At 39.4% G+C, this 23,083-nt stretch overlaps 1 long non-coding RNA gene across 1 annotated transcript; it reads left to right on the forward strand.

The window, feature by feature from the left end:
* Positions 1 to 1,713: 1,713 nt before the first annotated feature.
* LOC148977527 (uncharacterized) lies at positions 1,714 to 5,971 on the forward strand. The gene is made up of 2 exons (XR_016169658.1): positions 1,714 to 1,953; positions 3,844 to 5,971. It is a non-coding gene; the product is annotated as an uncharacterized LOC148977527 (long non-coding RNA).
* Positions 5,972 to 23,083: the final 17,112 nt, after the last annotated feature.

Here is a 23,083-nt window from a genome sequence, read left to right on the forward strand (position 1 = left end):
GGATAACATACTGACATGGACGGCAGCGACTTAACCTGAGCTCACCTCTACCAGTCTGAGCATCAAAACATTGTACTGGGGAGAAGAAAAGGCTGCTGAAGACTTGCTATGAAAGGGTTCCTGGAGGAAAATACACTGCCACTGTCAGAACATACTGGACACCATTGCACAGTGACTTATATACTTTATTTTTGTAACCACAAGAAGACTGCTAAAAGCATCTCCATTGAGTAAAAAAACACACATTATTATTAATAATCCTTTTCCTTAATATAAAAATGTATATACCGTAACTTCTCAACAATTGTTAGTGTCGCTTAAAGTTTAATTCTCTGTTGCATTTGAAAATAGTGTACCAGGTGAGCCACTGAGCAAGTTTACTACATCAGAAAAGCCACACAAATGGGGCTGATTATGTGATACAAACATCACAATGCATTAGTTTGTAAATCATGCGCTATGGTAAAACTGTTTTGAGGTCATAAGATATTGTCCAAGGAACAAGGTGAAAAGACTTTCACAATTTGAGTGTAAAAAGGAGTAAAGTTGGGTAACACTTTATTTTGTTGGTCGCTCCCTTTTGAACATTCTGCTATAAGTAACTGCAACTACATGTCAACTAACTCTCATTAGAGTATTAGTAGACTGTCTGCTTAATATTGGCTAACTCTGACTATTATGGCGCTTTTCCAGCTCGACTCGACTCGGCTCACCTCGACTCGGCTCGCTTTTCGCTGCGTTTTCCATTGCAGACAGTACCGCCACAAATAGTACCCAGTAGTCATAGCGACGCCTTTCGTTTCTCGTTGCCCTATCAATGTCTCGCTAGATCCTCTCTTCGGCAACCAAACAAGGAACAATATGCACCGCCTCGTTTGACCACAGCGTATTCTTCTGAGTTGCCATAATAATAGTAGTTAGTTTAGTAACTATCTCTGGCCAAACTATTTAAAAATAGCGGGGTTATTCTGGATACGCAGTGAATGGTGACGATTCTCTCTGACCAATCAGCAGTCGGCATTGTTTTCATGTGACATTTTAGTATCGCCTTAGCGTGGTACAAAAAAAAGTACCCGAAAGCAGGTACAGGTACAACTTTTACACAGTGGGAAACCAAACAAATCGAGCCGAGCCGAGTCGAGTCGAGCTGGTACTGTGTAGTAAAAGTGCCATAAGTAACTTTGTATCTACATGTCAACTTATTCTATCCCTAACCTTACCAGTCTACTAATACTCTACTAACACTCTAGTGAGAGTTAGTAGAGATGTAGGTGCAACGTTACTTATAGTCAAGTGAATGTGTTAAAGGGACCAAGTAAAGTGAAACCAAAAGTTCTTGGTGTTTTACTGCCGCTTGTGTTCATTTCAACTGGAAACTGCAGTGAATTGTATGTACAGTATAAGTATGTTTTGGTGTCTTGGAGAAATGTACTGGAAACAAAGTCAGGTTGGAGCTCAAGTTGCATTATTTGCAGCATTATATGAACTAATATTAACTATTTATCCTGTTCTGGAAAAATACTCTATGCCAGCTGAACCCAAGTTTAGATATTTGCTGGCACCCCAGGAACTACTCAAAGTGTGAGTCCAGTGGAGAAGTCAGGTCAGGTCACTGTGAGACTTCGGCAAATCTCTCCTGTCTCCTTGTTTTCGTCCTCTGACCTGATTTTAGTCTGGCCCTTCCCTGGAATAACAGTAGCAACTCTAATCCTTCCTCAAGACTTTTTCCAAATCTCACCGAGCAGGAACAACCCTAGCCATCTGTGTGTCTCTCTATTGATTTGGCTTCCCTGAGAAGATTCTGGAAGGCGGGAATATCCCCCCCCCATCGCCACCAGACTGCACAGCTCAGCGGCCACCATTCATCAGATCGGCACGCGCTGTTCGGTGGCCATAATGAACATAAAGCAACGTCTGGACGTACTGTACATCTCCCAGTGGACTCATGAAAAGGTATGTCGACCTTCTCAATGTTTGTGGAAGACCTTTAACAGAAATGCACTTTTTTTTTCTTTATTGCACCAGGCAATATGACATACATCTTGGATTTATACTGACACTTAGTGGTGTGGATGTAGCTTCATGCAAAAGAAAGAGTTTTTGGTAACCAATTTCAATCTGATCTCATGAGAAAATGGAACTATTTTACAAGGTGGTGGTTTGTGTGAACAAGTGTTTTTTTTTTAGAGAGAGAAAAAAGTAACCATGAAGGTGCACCTCTAAACATAACTGTCAATGTGGTGTGAGATGATTATACGAAAATGTATAAATGAGACTGAATTCATATGAATTAGCCACCAACTTAAAATACTTACAAACTTCCATAAGTGTGTGTTGCCACTTTTAAAAAAATACATTATTTGCATTATTTATAGTATTCGGCTGGTCGTGTGATCTCAAAATGGTAACTCCCATGAGATGGTCCAATATGTGTAAAATAAAATGGGTTTTATTAAGCTACTGATATGGCTGCATCTCATGTTATGCCAGGTACAACCTGCATGATTTTAGCCCAGATTTTTACTTGCCGACAGTTTTGTGGAAATTGCTGACAAATCAGAGGCAAATCGTTGCTCGTTCATTTGAGTGAAAATCGTGTAGTGTATTATCAATGACACAATCTGAGAGAAGCACAGATGAGTCGCCGATGCCCGTGAAATATTTAGCAGGCTAAATAGTGGAGTGTGAAATGCGTTTCGACTGGAAATGTACATTGACGACAGCCTACAGCCAATGAGAGGGCAAGAGAAAGTTCAGCGGGAGGAGTCATAGACCTGCAACAAAACATCAGCAAGCAATGCTTCTGCAAGCAACCATTCTCTCCTTTGTCACTGAAAATCAATGCACAGACAACTTGGATCGCAAGGCTATCATTTTAACAGACTCTTGACTCAAGTGTGATCTTACATTATTTCCTGTATCACTTCTTGCGTGTGTTTGATTCAGAGATGTATAGTAACGAAGTAGAACTACTTAGGTACTGTACTCTACTAGAGTATTGTTTTTTTCTATTCTTCTACTTTTACTTCAGTAGATATTTTCGATGAATTTAATACTTCGATATTTTTTTAATGTTCTGCTAGTTACTCGTTACAATTATAAAATTTTTACGAATCATTCCTTGCAAGTTGGCTTTCATGCTGCCTAAATCACACGCCAGTTTTATAGGGTAATGGTATTGATTGACACACACATTGACAACTAATGCAGGGGTTGTCCTGCAATGACATTTTTTTGGCGGCCGCCAAAGCAAATTTGTATCCCGCCAAAACGCCTTATTTGATTGCTAGTTCAAACTTTTGACTGCTTTCTTTAATAATTACATGACACAATACTTGTACTTTTACTACTTAAGTAGTGAATTTTAAAATAAACTACTTGCAATACTTAAGTACAAAAAATGTTGAATACTTTAGTACTTCTACTTAAGTGTGGCGCTTAAAGAGCACTTCAACTTCTACTCAAGTCACTTTTTTGATGGAGCACTTGTACTTTTACTCAAGTCCGGGTTTCTAGTACTTTATACATCTCTGGTTTGATTGTGAAACAAATACAAGACAAAGCTGTCTCCGATACCTCCTGTTATGTAATGTGTGACCCCCCTGTGTAATGTTCCCCCTGTGTAACAGCAACATAATGGGTATCCCAGACATTCGTGTGAGTGAAAAAAATCGATTTGACGACTTTGAAAATCGTGTAGTTAGTACCTGGCTTTAGTGTAGCCTACATGATTTTAAACACATTTTTAAAAAAGTATTCTCCATTTCTGTAGGGACGAGCGAAGGTTATGGCGGTAAAATGTCTTTTTTTAGTCTGTTTATGGTCATGTTTACACCTTTGCAGAGACAAGCGAGGCACGCGACTGGCTGAGGCATCCCTGACTGCTCGGACAGTTCGACCTTCTGCAGCGGAGGGGGGCCGAGGGGGGAGTCCCCGTTCCCTGCCCTGCCCTACAGAGAGGACCATCTGTGCTAGGGAACCTCACGCCGAGGACCTGGCCATGTATGCCATTGCCCTGTGACTCAAACACACACACACACACATATAATTCAGCTATCATCCTTTTCACAAGGTGATACTGCCAAACCTCACACGACTCAGTATTTAACCATGCTGAAATGATCACAGGAAAACGATACATTCTTTTTTGATGTGCAGGTCACCGCTCTTACCTACAAAATTAACATCGCTTTTATTTCTGATGTACAAAAGCAGGTCTGTCATGGCTGGGACGTCAAACATCACCTGAGGGGAATCGTTCTGAACTCACGCATGTGTTGCGTGCTGTGAAATGCGATAACGGAATAAGTGGCAGCACTTTGTTCGGGTCTCATTCGGGGAGCCGCTGAGTTTGTGTGTGTTGTACTTAAACCTCCAAAACATCTGTGTGAGGGGCACACACAGGATGAGAAAAGCCAGGAATATTCACAGAATATGTGAGGTGGAAAAGCATTTTCAGGTCAGTAAAATCGGGAAATACAAATAGAAAGCCGCAGCGCTGTATGTAAAGCCATGCACATCGAATTCGAGCTAATATGATTTTGTGTTCTGTGTCTATTCAAGTCAGCCTTGATTTGGTTTCCAACACTAATCGCATCACCCAAGAGATTTGCATGGGCTTTTTTTTTTTTCATCTGTTTTTTTTTTTTTTCTCTCTCTCTCCTCTCCTGCCTTATTGAAACTCTCATCAGCCATTGTCACATAAATCCCCCCGATAAATTAAAAATGATTGATTCAGCGGAGGAAACAGCACCATAGGGGTTGGGGGGAGGAATCTATTGGCAACGGAGGACAAAAAGGGAAACATAATTGAGTCCACATTCATTTGAGTGCGAGAGTCAGGCCCTGTAATCACCTCTGGAGTGAGAATACCACAATCAGTCCGCCCCTTGCTTTAACCTGCCTCACTTTTTAGAGAGCTTTGTCAATTAGAATCAGCTTGATGTGAAAACCATGCGTTGTATTGAACTTCAGCATGAAAGGGATTAAATTGACTAAGTGTGATCAAATTAGTAACTTTTTGTGCTAATGGTCCATTCTCTGACTGCACTGCTTTTCAATCCCTGAGGAAAATAATCATGTATTACATTCCAAAAAATGATTTTGAATTGCTCCCAAGAGGATTTTGTACATTTCTGCACAATGATGCATAGATTTGAAGATATACATTTTTAAGATAATTAGTAACATTTTTTATTTTTATTATGATGGTCGCTCCCTTCTGAACATTCTTAACTTTGCAACTACATGTCAACTAACTCTCATTAGAGTATTAGTAGACTTAATATCTGCCAACTCTTTATTGTGATGCTCCTCAACAGACAATCTACTGACTATAAGTAACTTTGCAAGTACGTCGTCAACTTATTCTATCCCTAACCCTACCAGTCAACTAATACTCTACTGACACATTAATGAGAGCTAGTAGACATGTAGGTGCAACGTTACTTATAGTCAACAGCATGTGTTAAAGTGACCATCAATATAGACCATTTTACAAGATGTAAACAACACTGGTCCAGAAGCACTTCTTGTTTCAGTTTTTTAACACTACATAAAAGCTGGGATGAAATACAACCAACAGAACATATAAAACTGAATCAAAAAGTTAAACAAATTTATTTAAGATGTTTTCTTTACATGTGAAATAAAGAAAACAGCTACAAACTGAAACAGGAAGTGTTTTTGGACCAGTGTTGTTTACATTTAGCAAAATTGTCTATAAAGGGTATGCACGTGACGTCACTGTCGGCCGGAGTGCCTGCAGTTACTCACAGTGAGTGGCAAAAAGACTGTGCGGCTGTATTTGTTTTTAGCGTGAATGCCGCGAAAAACAAACACAACACATATAAAGTGTGAAAGAGCTTTGCGATTGACTATACAACTAGATTTGACAAAAAAATCGGAGGTATATTTTTACAGACTGCTATAGAAAGAGGAGCAAATGGATCGCTGCAATTCACAAAAACAACTGAACTCCAGTCAGCGAAAGGTGGATTTGCAGTTATCATTTAGGTGTGGAACCATACCCATATATTTTGTATTGTTATATATATATTTACAACTCATCAATTAAATATGTATTATTGCATATTCTGCATTATTGGATGTTTTTTAATAAACACTGACCAAAAAAAATCTATAAAGTTTTAGGGCTGGACGATATGATGATATATAGGCTATATAACCCTGATATAAGTGATCACCCGCATTTAGACCCACCTATATTGTATTTATATAAAGCGTTCACAGGCAAATTTGCTTCATGTTTTGGTCTGTATTGCTTTTATTTCCCCGGTGTCGAAATCAGGCAAACATAAAAGTCAGGCAACACGATTCCTGGCTGCATGTCAATATCCATGGATCGCTGGATCTTTAGTAAGTTGTAAGGAACACTATATTGAGTCCAACATTTAGTTTAAATTGATAAAAATTTTTCATTTTAGTCGCATTTTCGCAGTTCCCCCTATTAAATCCAGTCACAAAGCAGATCTTTTGCCACCCAGTCAGGCTGGGGGGGGGGGGGGGGTTGTCACGCGGGAAAATGACGTCAATGCATTCCCTCTATAGAGTGAAACCAGATATTTTACTCACTTTCCTGCCAGAGATGTGTGTTTAGTAACTACAAACTACATACTTTTTTAGCAAGTAATGCAATATTGTAACACATCACTTTTAAAAGTTACTTTCCTAAACACTTGTCATGAAGTCAAAAGGCACCACACAGAAAGAATTTATTCAGTCGCATTACATGGAACTCTAGCATAATAAAACTAATTATAGAAATGTGTTTCTCTGTCCACACACACACAGGATTAATACCAAATTAGCCTATATTTAAAGTCCTGTTTTGATCATTAATGCATTGCAGTTGCACAGTAATTTAAATTTACAACAGCCCTTCCACAACAATTTCCTCAAATGCATGCAAATAAAGCAGAGAAAGTGTGAATGAGAGAAAGAAAGAGAGTTCAGGTATGGTGAACAATGTCAACCTCAGACGCACACCGTTGTGCGTCTACAAATAAGCCTTGGTCCCAGTCACACTCAAGAGTGTATTATCATTGTTATTAACATATTTCGCACAAAGCGGATCTTATTTCTGCCCAGGTTTCCCTGCACACACCACGCACACATACACACTGCTCCAATTAGGAGGGAGTGTTGTGTAGCGTCAGTGTCGAGGGATTCAGCTTTCTTCTGCGCTGTCAGGTCCCATCAGAAAGGCGGCTCATTAGTGTCAGGTTCAGCACTGCCACTGACTTTCCCTTCTCTCTTGCTCTCTGTCACTCTCGCTCTCTCTCTCTCTCTTCCTTTTTCATTTTCGTACAAACATTTCAAATGAGTCTCCTGTACTCTTTCATATCTATATCATCAGAGCACGGTCTTGCATTTCAGCCACCCATAAACGATCTCTTGTCCATCGGCCCAACAGGATTGGAAGAGGTGAAACGCATCCAAATCAAGCCAAAGAGTGTGAACAAGGCTTCAATATGATCACATGATGTCTCTTAAAAATGGCTTAACAAAACCTGACAAAGCTCTCACAAAACCGGTCAAGAACTTGTCCCAGTCATATTTCACATAAAAATTCAAAATATGTCTGGAATTCTTGATTCTGATTGGTCAATCACAGCAATATGCAGTAAAGCGGAGCTTTATAATGACGATATCCAACCATCCATCTATCTATTTGTCAAGTAGCAACATAGAAAGCAGGATAACATGCGGATGTTCATTATCAAAAAATAAATAAATATATTACTACATGTATGTGTGTCGGGATCCTGATCACACTTTTACAGCTTATGTTGCAATAATAATAAAAATGAAAATATTACATATTTTGCTTAAGGAATATCAGTATCATCTACTTTTAGGACCATTAAGATTATTGCTATTGTGATATTACTTCTCATTAGCATAAATTAAATTATATAAAATGCAAAGTGAAGTGCAAAAAAAAAAAAGGTTCTATTAGCGCTACGTATTTGGAACCCCCTAAAAGAACCCTTTTTAACCCCCTGGGGACCAATGTGTATTTGGGGTCCTTGGAATGTTTTGACATGCACTGACATCCGTGCTTTTTTCAGTTATTTATAAACATGTTAATGGAAAAGGTGTAAATTCACTCTATATAGCACAAACAGGGCTACCATAATATGTGAGAAACATGTATGTACATATTTGTATTTTTAAGGGTTCAACAATAAAAACCCTTTAGGGCTCTTTGTAACCAGGAAAAAGGTTTTTTATGGAACCCTTTGGGTTCATTCATGTCCTTTCCGGATTAAATATTTCATATTATTGACAAACATCAAGACCCTAAAATGGATTTATGAATGTGAATGATCACAAAATTCAGGGGGTTAGTATATATTTATATCATTAGTGAATCAATATCACACAAAGAGTGCCATTTCAGTTTTTCTCCTCCAAAAATCTTAAAATGTGATATTGGGCCCTATTTTAACGATCTGAAACACAAGTGTCAAAGCGCATGGCGCAAGTTACTTTGTGGGCGGGTCCCGGCGTTTTCGCTATTTTCCCGGGGGGATAAATGCCTCTTGTGCCTGGCGCAAATCTAAAAGGGGTTGGTCTGAAGTAGCTTCATTATTCATAGGTGTGGTTTGGGCGTAACGTGAAATAAACCAATCAGAGCGCCATCCAACATACCCTTTAAGAGCAGGTGCGCATGTTGCATGACGGATTATAATGGCGGGTTTACCAGGCGCGCGCCAGGAGCGTTCACAGCCGATGAGACCGACGTTCTTGTCAGGGCAGTGAAAGACTGAGAGGTGACGTTGTATGGGGATGGGAGAAACTCTCGCACATCAGCGTCGGTTAAACATTATATACGTATGTTTCTTGCCACTATTGGGAAAACAGGTCTGATCCTTCAGTACTACAATTAGCCTTAAAAAAGGGTAATTGGGTTTTTTCATCTTCATGTAAACCACAATGATTTCCCTCATGTGTTAATATTTTTCCTTGTTATTGTATGATTTGCAAAAATAAAAACTACTGCATCTGTGTTGATGAGAGAATCAGTGTATGCGCGTTGTGTACCCGCTACATTATGACCTACATTGTAGCATGCGCGCTTAAAATAGCATTATGAACAACACGCAACGCGCCACTGACTTTAGACCAGGTTTTTTCTGGTCAGTGGCACAACTGTTTTCTGGAACTGTAAAATAGCACCAGGGAATGTTCGCGCCGAAACACACCTCCTTTTTGCGCCGATCCACCCAGGGAGCGCAAGTTCATTCCCTAGTTTACCAAAGTGCGTCTGTGAAGGGGAAAATCCCGCTTTGCGTGCGTGCAAAATAGGAACGAGACATGCGTTTGTGTATAAAGTCATTTGCGCCGGGTGCAAGATGGGGCCCATTAAGTTACTTAATAAACAATGATTTAATTACAACTACAAAATGTTGCTAAATAATGTAATATATGAATATATGAACCCTTGTGGCAAAATGGTTCTTTCTTGTCATGGTTCTTTTTGGCATAAAAGATTGTTTGGAGTTGAGTAAAGAACCCTATGCTCCATATAGAACTCCAATGAACCCTTTTTTCTAAGAGCATTGTAAGGTATAATAATAAAACGTTTATTACATTTCTATACAATATTATTATTTTGTATTGTGTATGTGTATTTACACATGTATTTATTTATTCATTGAGAATATTAATGCATTGCGGCAATTATAAAACTGGGAAAAAATGCGTGTAAATGTCGTAAACGTAATGTGACTTTTCGAAACAAATCTTAATGGCCTTTTAAAATAAACCGCTTCTTTATGCAAGATATACTCTTTCTTTTCTTTTGTGAGACTTATATTTTCATAACTAACGTTACAGAGCCTTACAGATGGGCGAACCGTGGGTTTAAAACAGAAAGCGCTGGCATTAGGCATCACGGAGTATTTTTACTCTCGTCAGCAGGAGAGGTGGCAGAGGCAGACTGGCAGTGAGAGTAGAAGGAAAACAGCACTAATGGTCTCAATGTGTCAACAGGTTTTCGCCAAGGACTCCATCTGCAGCCACACACACACACACACACACACACACACAGGCGCATGGTTGAGTGTGTAACTCCACACACATAGCTCTACCCAAGGTGGAATTTACACTCCACACACACTAGATAATTAATCCTAATCTGTTTATTTTGGGGGATCTCTGTTATGCCTACAGTGCTTTAAATGAGTCTGTTGTTGCTGTATACACATCCCTGCACGCTTGTCAATGTTGTGTATAGTGTAAACCAGGTCGGAGCCGTACTCAGAACTTCAAATTTCGCAAGAGAAAAAGAAACGCTCCTGCGGAGAGCAGTTTAAAAGGTGGCAATATGAGAGATTATTGTGGTAATACACTTAAAGCAAAGCTACTTATCTTAATACCGCCGCCATCTGAAGCCGCACCAAAAATATCATTTCAATCGCATGCCAAAAATAAGTGGCGGACTTGAAAATGTAGCACAACTGAACACAGAAAACTTATCTGAGCAAGGCAAAGATAAAAAATAATAATAAAAAAAACTTTTGTTTATCTCATGTCTCATCTTCCCCATCGCCTATCCCCCATAATCCCCTCTCTCTCTCTCTTCTCTCGTTCTCTCTTCAGGCAGCCCAACCCCATTCCTATTAAACCCTTTAATTAAGAAAACAAGCTTTGAATTCAAGTGTGCAACCCCATCTCCGGATGCCATGTTGGAGAACAACACTCCCCTTTCCAGCACCATCTCTTTCCCATTCCATACGCTTTCTTTCTCTCATGCCCTGAGCCCCCTTCACTCTCTTTCATTCTCTTGCTCAGTCTGCACACTTCCACTATCAAAGACATGATAATTAGTCACAGAGGTTCATCTGGAATCTATTATACTCCTTTACTTTAATTAATTGTGCATTATAATTATAGAGGCGCTGGGTATCATGCACTCGTGCGCCCGCATGCATGCTTGCAACTTTGAAGCGTACTCTGGAAATGCCACATAGATAAAAGCCGGCAAGTGTCAAAAAAAGCAAGCAAACTTTTTCTTCCCTCCTCTCTCTCCTCCACTTTCCCTCTCCTCTTTCCCTTCTCTGCGGCGTGCGTCTTTTCATGCCATTTGTAGCGACCTAATGAGGACATTTCTGTCAAAAAAATCAATCAAAGGCTCGGCTGGGAGCGTGTTATAAGTCACAGGTATCTGAGGTGCCTCTTTTCCGGGGCGGATGAATAATAATAAAAATAAAATAAAATAAATAAATAAATAAGGAGTGTGTTTAATTCTGTGACACGAGGGGCTGCTGGCGAGGAGGGGGGGGGGGGGGGAGTTGAAAGAGGACATGCTGGGGAACAGAAGCTGGTTGGATCCCCTAATCTCTGAGATGGCATAAAGCGAACATGCCAAACACCTTCAAAATTGTAAAGAGAAAAGTGTGACTCATTTTTTTTTTCCTTCTTCTTCCTGCCGTTTCTTTTTTAGCTCCATTAAAAGGCTTTAAGACAAAGTGTTTGTGCGCGTAATAAACATTCGGAGGAGACGCACGACAGGCAGACCTCCAGCGTTCCCAGAATGCCTCGCTTTCCTTGCACATTTTAACTTATCTCCAGCAAACAAAGATGGATGTGTCTCGGCGCTTATTAAACCGTGCTTTTTAAGCTCTCGCATGCCTTGTTTTGAAAAGCAAATCTCTTTAAGCTGCAGATTGACAGAGCAAACGCGCGAGAAAATACATGTAAGGGAGAAGAAACATTCTCATTTAACTTCAGCATCGTGCGCGTGATTACTTGTTTTAATGCGGATGCTTTGAGTGTGGGGCTCAGCACTGTATTCTCTCAAAGGGGTGCTGATCTCTTAATTATTTAGCAGGCTTGTCCCTCTCTGATCAAACAATGGCGTGACAGAATGTTTCCACACAAGCTGAAAGTGGCTTATGATCTCGCTCGTTCCGAACCGGAGTGAAAAGGGATGAAATCCAGCCCTGACAGGTGGCCGATTGTTAGCGTACACTCAGAAGGTGGGAAACAGTTTGGCTCCGGCACATCCGCATTATGAAAATGATGCGGAGGAAATTGAAAAGACACTTCACAATGAGAAAGTCCCCGAGGACACCGCTAACATAGTATCAACATAATGTTGATGTTTAATTTATTAAATTAAGGCAATGAAATGGCGGATATTGCATGAAGTATGCACGGGCAACACAGTGCAATCTCGGTTTCCAAATTATGAATGCTTAATTATTTATCATAAAGGGCAATTGAGAATATTGAGGTCTGAATGTGCTGCGCTGAATAGTTCGAGTAAATTATTCTATAATTGCACTAAATTATAGTTTAGTACATAAGGGCTTATGAAAAAAATGTTCAATTAGTCGTATCATGCTGTGAAGCAGCAATCTGGAAAAAAAAGGGGCATTTGCTGTGAAAAACAAGTGCCGTATATTTTCTTTTTGCACAACTACTAAACCACTATTTTCCAGCTAATTAGTTTGAAACGTATGGGTAAAATTATCTTAAATATTCTCAAAGGATTTATTCATTTTAAACGAAATAAATCCAAATAATATTATTTATTTTGATCTTTGCCCATGTACAAGTTGACATGTGGTTGCAAAGATATTTCCTTGCTGGTGAAAAGGTGTGAAATTTTGGGTTTTTTTGCTAAGTGATTGTCATAGTTGCATATTTAACGGACGCTCTGTCGCTTAGTTATTTGCATCCTGCCGACGTTTAAACTGCCTTGTCAATCATCTAGTCACTTAAATCCTCCACATTCACTTTAATTTAATTTGCTAGCGTTTATGAGAGAAATGTAGCGTTTTGATCTGTCAGTCGTGGGTCTTTCATGCAGAGTTTGCATAATGATGCATTTAATGACTAAACATATCTTTATAAAAATTCACAATGCTGTTGGCATTAATAAGTATTGTTTGTCAGGTAAGATACGGATAATTAATCACGCACGTCCGCCTCGCACGTCCACCATGTTTGTAGTTTAACACTTTTCATTTGTGTTTGTAGTTCTAATCGAATCCTCATACAACACGCAATGGGTTGTGTGTAATATTAGCCGTTGGAGTGCACACGGATCTGCACTTCGGATTCCAACCGGAATACCATCCCGATACCTTTGGAAAACTCACACATACTTCGATTTGGTACACATTCATTCTAATTTTAATACTATTTAGTATGGAGAGTATGCGAATTGGGACGTAGCATATGACATCTAGCCTGGTTAAAACCAGACCATTCTCAGTTATGGTCTGGCAAAGCGTCATAAACAAATAATTTCCAGAGGGGCGTAGACCTAAAACCAATCAGAGCGATGAAGGAGATTTTGTTTTTGACAAAAAGGAAACGTTCAAATCGCTTAAAACAGACGCGATAACCAATTCGAACGAGCGATGTCCGACGGCGGGATCCATCTTTGTAATGTAGGCTACAAAATCTGCTGACGTACACATGTGACGTAACGACATCGTTCCCTGTCCGCTCTAGTCAGTGGAAAAACAAACAGGTTCCGAACGGGTTCGCAAGTTGAACCAACTCCGAACCAACTTTGAACCAGCACCAGTTCCGAACCAGTTCTTTTTTGGTGGAAAAGGGGTAAATATAGCACACTGTAAACATAATCAAAGCTTTAAAAAAGCATGAAGAATGGGACCTTTAAAACATTGTTGCAAAAGCCTTTGTTTTTCTCCATCTGTGTTCCCTCATTATGGTGAGAGGCTGATGTTTGCTTAAACATATCTCCACAGCAGCACTCTCGAACCCTCTGGGTCAATTACCTAATCTTAATAACCGTAATTGCTGAGCTTGGAAAGTAGCTGAGCTATTAATTCTAGTGTGGACCACTGGAGAATCGAGGGCCGCTGCCAGACACGACATATTCAAACACACACACACACATAAACGCACTGATGTCAAAGCCGACGGTTAACAAACGCATATCAGAGAGCGAGTTTAACTACAAGACAGACCACACACCACATTGTCATATATATATATATATATATATGTTCGTTATTCATCAGCCCCTGCCAGCGACGGGGGCTTCTTGGATAATTAGCAAGACATCGCACCCCCTTCGGCCTTCTTTACTCTGTTAACAGGTCGAGCACAGAGGAATCCCCAGCACACAGGAGAGAATCAATCGATCCCTGTGCGAGAAGATTGATCCAGGAACCATCCCACTGCCTTTAATGAAGCTGTCTGCCAGGGAATACAGCTCTCACACCATTACCCAGCAGCCCTTTCACCACAGGAGGCCCATATCAGACTGCAGCTACTATGCGGATTACAATGTGAGCGAGGAAGGGGGGCGAACTGCCACATCACATATCAACACACTCACACAATCATCTCTACACGACCAGGAGGGGTCGAATCCGAGCGCAGACATCGGATGGTGACCCGAAATCAATAGTGTTGAACCAAAAATAGGCAGGAGGGAAATGTCAGCTGTCATTCTGATACTTAAGACCAATTTCTCGGTGTAGTGCTGAAAAACGATCCGCGCAGAGAGACTATTCGTCAAACCTGTGTGAAAACTTGACTTGCGATCCATCACAGAGAAAGATAAAAGACTTGTGTGATTATGTACTGCAAGACAAAATGAAGAATTACAAGTTCTCGGAACTCCTCGCCAAGTAGCTGCCATAACTGTCTTTTCATTGACAGAATCACACACCTGTTTTTGTTTTTTTTGTTTTTTAGCTACAGTAATTTCACTAGATCCAAAACATAGAGAAATGGGCAGAATTCAAGTACTGTCATTAAGTCTCGTAATCAAAATAACTTCCCCTCTCTCTTGCAGCGACATCTCTTCTCTTCTCTGATGATGTGTTACTGGCGTGAGGGCGGGGCAACCTGTCACTCACATGAGGTCCACCAATAGCAAACCACAACCATCCAATCAATTCCCCATAGACAAAATCAAGAAAGACATCCATATTTGCTTGTTCGAGAAGCTGTTTCACTCAGCTATGAGTCTCAATAGGGAACAAAAAGACTATTGCAACTTCTTTAAAGGGATAGTTCACTTTGAAATTAATTAAAAAACACTTTAAAATTAATGTTTTATCTTACCTCAAGGGCATCCAAGATGTAGGTGTCTTTGTTTCCACAGTATTTTAAATTTTGACATTTTTCAGTCAAACCGTTGTTTATCAGTCATACACTGGAGGCAAAGGGGGGTCCACCAAAAAGCATGCACAGAGAAGTCAAAATTAAACATGATTTAATGACTCATAAATGTAAGTACACATTGATGGCCTAAGACCCGAAACGAGCGTTTTTTGTGAGAAAACGAACAGTATTTATATCGTTTTTACCTTGTGTAATCCAAGTGATCTGGATCAGTCGTGCAATGTCCAACTGAACCGAACTGAATCAGTTCAATGTTACGCCGGAAGTGATCGCTTGCGTGTGACATCACTCAATATTTACACGGAGATTTCAGAAGTTTTACCTTTTACTAAACATATTTAGATATACCGAAATTGTCTTCCATTGCGGTTTCCCGTATATCTAAATATGTTTAGTTAAAAAGGTAAAACTTACGAAATCTCTGCATAAACAAAGAGTGACGTAGGCGCGCAAGCGATCACTTCCAGCGCATGCGCAGACCGAAGCGCCCGTGCAGTCAGATCATTTTGTCATGGCTATGATTACAAGAGGTAAAAACGATATAAATACTGTTCGTTTTCTCACACAAACCGCTCGTTTCGTGAAAAAACTCGATATGAATCCGAAATACTTTGTGACAAAGTCCGAAATTAATAATGAACAGAAAATAACTCAATATGTAGGACTCGTCACTTGCCATTGGAAGCTTCTTGTAGCAGCCTACTTCCTGCTGGATCCTGCAGCATTTCTGGCAACCTCGAGTCAAGGGGAAAGGGGTGGGGATACACCCTAATTTGAAAGTGATTGCAGTACCAGTTTTGGCCACAATCTTGCATACAGCTCCTTTAAAAAAAAATGCATATTTACACCTGGTTTTATATTCACATTTACTTTTTTTGTCCACTTTCAACCACTTCTGCGAGGGAAGGGTCAATGTAAGTGTATGGGCTTTTTCCATGTACTTAGATATTTCGATCTCATGGACAAAATAACCTCGCACAATTTACATATTAACACGACCAGAGACGACAGGAAAACATACAGAGCAGCAGCTTTCGTTTGTACTTTGACAGTCATAAGACGTGGGTGTTAGAAATCAGGAATGATGAGAGAACAGAGTGCCGAAGTTACGACATCACTCTGTAGGCCAAAACTCTTTATTAAACACAGATCTTATTTTTTGCTTTTTTCCAAAAGTCTATGGGGAAAATGCATAGCTTTTCGACCGAGGGAACCCATGCGCCGCTAGCTTCCGAGTTGTCCTACAAAGTGACGTCATCACTTCGGCAATCTATTGTGCTGGGTATTTTTTTCGTCTTCAAACCAAACTTGGTTCTTCAGATGATAAAGTTTAAATCCCGTCTGGCTAGCACACTTCCCATAATGTTTGCGCATTAGGTCAATAGGCGGCAAGTAGGTGTCTTGTAGCTGTTTGAACGCATTCGACCACTTGAGCGTTTACACTACGAAAGCAATCTGGTCTAAGGAGTTTTTGACAACCTATGGAAGTGGTCAAAATCAAAATGTTTTAGACCACATTCACACCTGTATTTAGCTTCACCCACTTGTGAACCGACTGACCAAAACACATCTTAATACAAGGTGTAAACAGGGCCTTAGAGTTCAAAGTTGCTCTTGATGTATGGTACACTTCAAACACAACCTAGATAAGTATCTCTGTATCATTGCACTATGTAACCCCCAGTCTCTCTGTGAGCCCATTTATTAGACATGTCAGTATATAATGGTGCTCTTTAGTTCTTAAGTATATAGAGTCTGTTCACAGGCTGGGGCATTTGTCATCTTAATGACAGTAATTTCCTCTTCTGTTATCTTGCCTTTTCTAGCCTCTAGTGATCCCGACACTCGATACTGACTTTGGGCCAACTCCGCTAGTGGACATCTGTCACTCTGACCTGCGTCACAACACATCTTGTCTCTTTGGAAACTCCTGTCTGGCATGGGGTGACACAGGCACATCAGCGATAATGCCGGCATCTCGTTCTTGGCAAGATTCGCAAATTTACAGACACATTGACCTATTCCTTTAGCTTTAGCATCAATGTCAGTTTATGCCCGCGTCGCACGCCAATGACACGTTGCTGTCAAGAGTCGTATTGAGATGACATTGAAACGACGGCCATCCGTACACGTCCAGCTGTGGCCTCCGGATATGACGTTTTAACCCTTGGAGCGGGAAAACTCCCAAAATGGCTGGAGGCGGGAAGCACTGGCATGTGTGTGTGTGAGAGAGAGAGAGAGAGAGAGAGAGAGAGAGAGCGGGCGGGCGGCTCAAGCTCAGGCTGCAGTGGTTGCCATAGAGACAGATGAGGAGCGAAAGTGAAGCTAAGGCACTAAAATAAGAAATGGCCACAGGTAATCAGCGGCGAGCTGTCGCAATAATGTTGACATCTTGCTTGTAACTGGTGACTGAGGCAAGAGCTGAAAAGTCGGTGTCTTATTTTGTAATGACAGGGATAGGTATAGAATCACAAAATGGGATAAAATTAAAGTTTGTGCGAGTTCAGGCTTGGGAAGTTTGTTGAAATGAGCTGGTTTCAAACTATTACAAACTATCAATGCATTAAAGAGAAAGTCCACCTAAAAATGTAAATTCTGTCATCATTTACTCACCCACACATGTCATTCCAAAACTGAGGGAAAAAATTGAATCCCCATGAGAAATACAATTCATAAATCACGCTAAATGATTGCATAATATGTTTAAAAGTTTATTTCAATTTTTGGTTACACTTTTTTTAGGTGACGTAGTTACATTGTACCTACTCAAATAAGTACTGAGCAATATTAATTAACTACATGTACTTACTATAGAGTTACGGTTAAAGGGTTAGTTCATCCAAAAATGAAAATTCTGTCAGTATTTACTCACCCTCATGTTGTTCCAACCCCGTAAGATCTTCGTTCATCTTGGGAACACAAATTAAGATATTTTTGATGAAATCGGAGAGCTGGATCACTCCTGCATACTAGTCCATAGGCTTCTTGAGGAAAGACAACTTGAAGACTCGAGGCGGAGAGAGAAGTAAATGAATAGTTGAAGTTAAGTCATTATTTTTGTTGTTTTTGCGCACAAAATGTTTTCTTGTCGTTTGATAAAGTTAAGATTGAGCCCCTGTAGTCACTTTGGACTATTTTAACAATGCCTTTAATAACTTTTCGAGGCCGGCAAGTTTCAATTCCTCAAGAAGCCTATGGACTAGTATGGAGTGATCCAGCTCTCAGATTTCATCAAAATATTTTAATTTGTGTTCCCGAAGATGAACGAAGGTCTTACAGGGTTGGAACAACATGAGGGTGAGTAAACACTGACAGAATTTTCATTTTTGGGTGAACTAACCCTTTGAGGGTTAGTTACTAGTGATTATGTATAATGTACTGTTATGACTATAGTAAGTACATGTAGTAATGTGTAACTAATCAGCCAATCACATGGCAGCAACTCAAGTCATGGTCAAGACGATCTGCTGAAGTTCAAACCAAGCATCAGAATTGTAAAGAAAGGGGATTTAAGAGTCCTTGAATGTGGCATGGTTTTTGGTGTCAGACGGGCTGGTGTGAGTATTCAGAAACTGCTGATCTACTGGGATTTTCATGCACAACTATCTCCAGGGTTTACAGAGAATGTTTTTTTTATTTATATTTTTTTATATATAAAAAAGGAAATATCCAGTGAGCGGCAGTTCTGTGGGTTAAAATGTCATTTTGATGCCAGAGGTCAGAGGAGAATGGCCAAACTGGTTCAAGTTGATAGAAAGACAACATTAACTCAAAAAACCACTGGTTATCTATTAGAACCGAGGTCTGCAGAAGAGCATGAGACGTCAAAGCTTGAAGCAGATGGGCTACAGCAGAAGAAGACACACCGGGTGACTCTCGCCAGCTAAGAAAAGAAAACTGAGGCTACTATTTTGTGCTCACCAAAATTGGACAATAGCCAATTTGAAAAACGTTGCCTGTTTTGATGAGTCTCTGTGACATTCAGATGGGGTCAGAATTTGGCATAAACAACATGAAAGCATTGATCAGAGATTCAGGCTGCTGGTGGTGTAATGGTGTGAGGGATATTTTCTTGCCACCCTTTGGGCCTGTTAAGCATAATTTAAACGCCAAAGCCCACCTGAGTATTGTTGCTGATGTCCATGCCTTTATGAGTAGTGTATGATCTTCTGATGGATTCTTCCAGCAGGATAATGCATCATGTCACAAAGGCCAAATCAACTCAAATTGGTTTCTTGAACATGACAGTGAGCTCACTAAACTCAAATGGCCTCCACAGTCAACAGAATCCAATAGAGCACCCTTGGGATGTGCCCGAACGGGAGATTCCCATCATACATATGCAGCCGACAAAATCTGCAGCACCAATCTGTGGCACCAACACAGTACTAGCAAGGTGTACTTAAAGGAGTAGTTCACTTTAAAAAAACTTTTCCTGATAATTTATTCACCCCCATGTCATCCAAGATGTCCATGTCTTTCTTTCTTCAGTTGAAAATATTTTTTTCATATAATAGACTTCATTGGAAACCAAACAGTTCAAAGTTCAAATGAGAGTTTCAGTGCAGCTTCAAAGGGCTTTAAACGACACCAGACGATGAATAAGGGTCTTATCGAGCAAAACGATCGGTCATTTAAAAAATAAATAAAAAAGTTTACGTTTTATAAGCTCAAATGCTCGCCTTGCTTTGTTCTGTGATGAGCGTTCGTGACTCTCCTGTTCGAACTCATTTGAATCAAAATGAACGAATCTTTTTTCGAGTCATGATTCGAAGGGTCCTAGATAAGACCCTTATTCATCGTCTGGTGTCGTTTAAAGCCCTTTGAAGCTGCACTGAAACTCTCATTTGGACCTTGAACCGTTTGGTTCCCATTGAAGTCCATTATATGGAGAAAATCTTAGAAAGTTTTCATCAAAAACCTTAATTTCTTTTCGACTGAAGAAAGAAAGACGTGGACATCTTGTATGACATGGGGGTGAGTAAATTATCAGCAAAAGTTTTTTTTTTTTTTTTAAACTGAACTACTCCTTTAATAGTGGCCGGTGAATGTAAATACAATATATATGCACACACACACACACACACCTACAGGTAACATGGATGACATGATTTCACATAATAATTGACAAATAATATTTTCTGCCTGTTGCATGTTAAACATACAGTATATATGGTGTAAATGCATGCACAAAATAGATTTTTATACCATGCAACTACATTACTCTTTGAAGTATCTGAAGTATAAGCCAAGGTATGAAAATGGTAATCACACAGTCCAATGACTTTACCATAACTGCATCATGGTACCACCCGTAGTGCTTTTTGTAAGAGGAGAAAAAGTGGTTGCTATGGCAAATAAAATTTTCATCATGACCAGCAAAGCTGAAAACAGAGGGATGAAATGAAGGTAAGGAGAGAGAGAAAGAGAGATGGACATGAGGGAGATGTATAATATTGAGCGATGCAATCAGGGGCACAATAAAAAACGCTCTCAGGAGAGAGCGCTGCAGTCAGCAGCTCTTATGAGCCACTCAAGACACCTCAGTTGTACAGGTATTGTGTGGGCAAAACTTAGTCAATGGAGCCATGACATTTAGTCTGCTTTAATCCAAACCATTTATGACCTAAACTGCACTCACAAATAGAGCATAATAATATCAGTTTACAACGTTATCCAGGAAGAGCCGCGCCGGAGTCTCGGATTAATCCTCAAGCCTCATTTACAAAACCTAAACTTACAAAAGAATGTGATTTCGGATCACTTATTTATAGCTCCCACCTTTGAGCTGTATGCACTTCACTGCTGAGAGAGTGTTTGTGGGTGTTTGTGTAGATATTTGATCATGTCTGAATGGTAAGAAGTAGGCGGACGCCTGAGGGTTTTGCTGTCTCTCTCTTCCTCTCTCTTTATTTTCCTCCACCGCTCCTTCATCCCAGAGCAGTGGTTAAGCCCGTATTATCCCGCCTTACCCGGGCTTACATTATCATTATCATCCCTGTGTACCAACACTATTGTTACCACAGGGCAGCACTCCAACATGTTAAGAGGCAAGCTTAAAATCTCTTAAAGAGCCAGTAGATTACCACCATTCAATGTTTTCATTTTCACATTTACGCTTTCGCTGGTGAATAGCACTTGGGTAATAGCACCGTTTATTCCTGAATGTTTTTAGGTTACACTTAATTTTAAGGTAGTTACATTGTACTTTCTCAAATAGTGCGAAGTAATATTATTTAACTACATGTACTTTAGAGAGTTTACATTTAGAGGTAGGTTTACTTGTAATTATGCATAATTAACTGTTTTTAGTAAGTACATGTAACTACATCACCTTAAAATAAAGAGTTACTTGTGTTGAAAAAAAAAAACCCTCAAAACAACCCCATACTAATGGATTAAAACCCACCCAGAACACCCCATATAGAAATGTGTTCAAACTTATAAGAACAGCCACCACCGAGAAACACCATAGCAAACAACTTGTAAGGAACCACTGGAGGCAAGTTGTAGCAAGTTATAGGACACCTGTGAACAATGAACAGACGATTAACAAATGACAAGACACACACTGTAAAAATGAATATGCTTTATCTAATCAAACAAAAACATGGCAACAGATTACAAGCAATATTATTCATTAAATTTAACAAATTAGAATTTAATTAATCAAATTAATTCCTTAAAATTTAACCATTTAAAATGAGTAAAACTTACAACAGCAACAACCAAAAAATAACATGAATGTAACTGTCACCATCCCACAGGTGGGACGTTTGCCACTATATTTTTAAAACAATAATATCTTAGTAAATACCTTCAGTAATATTGGCAAACTATATATCATTTGAAAGCTTACAATCTCTAGTTTCCATATTTGGTGACTGATTTTCAAAATATATTACAGAGGAACCATAATTTATCAATATGCAACAAGAATATTTTCATACTCTTAAAGCGAGTTCAGACCTTTATCTTAAAATAGCAGTGAACATGAAAAATCATGAAAAACTGGTAGATACCTCAGTTTGTTTTCATGCCAAAAGTTCAAAATATAACATCCATTCAATTATATTTGAAAAAAAGTTCTGAAAAGTTTGAAATATCAAGAAAAAAAATAATAAATTCACCCTTTGTGACGTGGCAGCGAGATATGACTTACATGAAGGTTCTTTGTAAGCAATGTGTTTCAAAGAGGTTGACTTCAAATCAGAATCTGCCAAACTTCCCATACTACTTCTGAATAGGATTTCTACTTCATAAATTGTATGAAAATTGTGGAAATAATGGTTCATATAACTCAAAACACGAATGGAAATGCAGGCGCCCTTATATGGGCAGTAATGGAGTCTGATTGTGCCCTAGTGAAAAAGTTTGGTACTGCGCTCAAACAAAATCTCACTGAAAGCTCATTTTTTATATCAACCTAAAATTTGAAACACAACTTGTTCCGATTTTTGGCTTTGGTTTTTCTGCAGTTTTAGAGTAGCCCAGGTTTTAAAAATATATATTTTATGCAAAATATAAATAACTAATATTTTTACATTGTACATTTCCATAAACTCAAACTTTTATAACTTTTTTCTGTTTCACTTTCTTAATTTATTTCACTTCTATAAAAATCTGCCAAATGTCTTCTTTAAAACAAGACCAATCATATGTCTATATTCCAAAGCATTCTTGAATTACAACCATTTAAGTTCGAAATGTGCATTTTCATGTCTATTCAAAAAAAAAAAGGGGGGGGGGGGTGACAGTTAAGAGGTTAAGTCATCATTATGATGATCAGTGTTTGTTTTAAAATGATGTTTTTTTCCTTCGGTAATTCTGCTTGTTAACATCGCGTGTCTTCAATGTTGGCAATACAAAATAAAGAGTTCGTATCTCATCTTTGACGTCTGTCTGTTAGTGAGATATTTTTGTTATTTTTTTTGGTGTA

This window comes from Pimephales promelas, chromosome 9, assembly GCF_988280905.1.
Source record: "Pimephales promelas chromosome 9, fPimPro1.hap1.1, whole genome shotgun sequence".
In the NCBI taxonomy this organism is placed as follows: domain Eukaryota; kingdom Metazoa; phylum Chordata; class Actinopteri; order Cypriniformes; family Leuciscidae; genus Pimephales; species Pimephales promelas.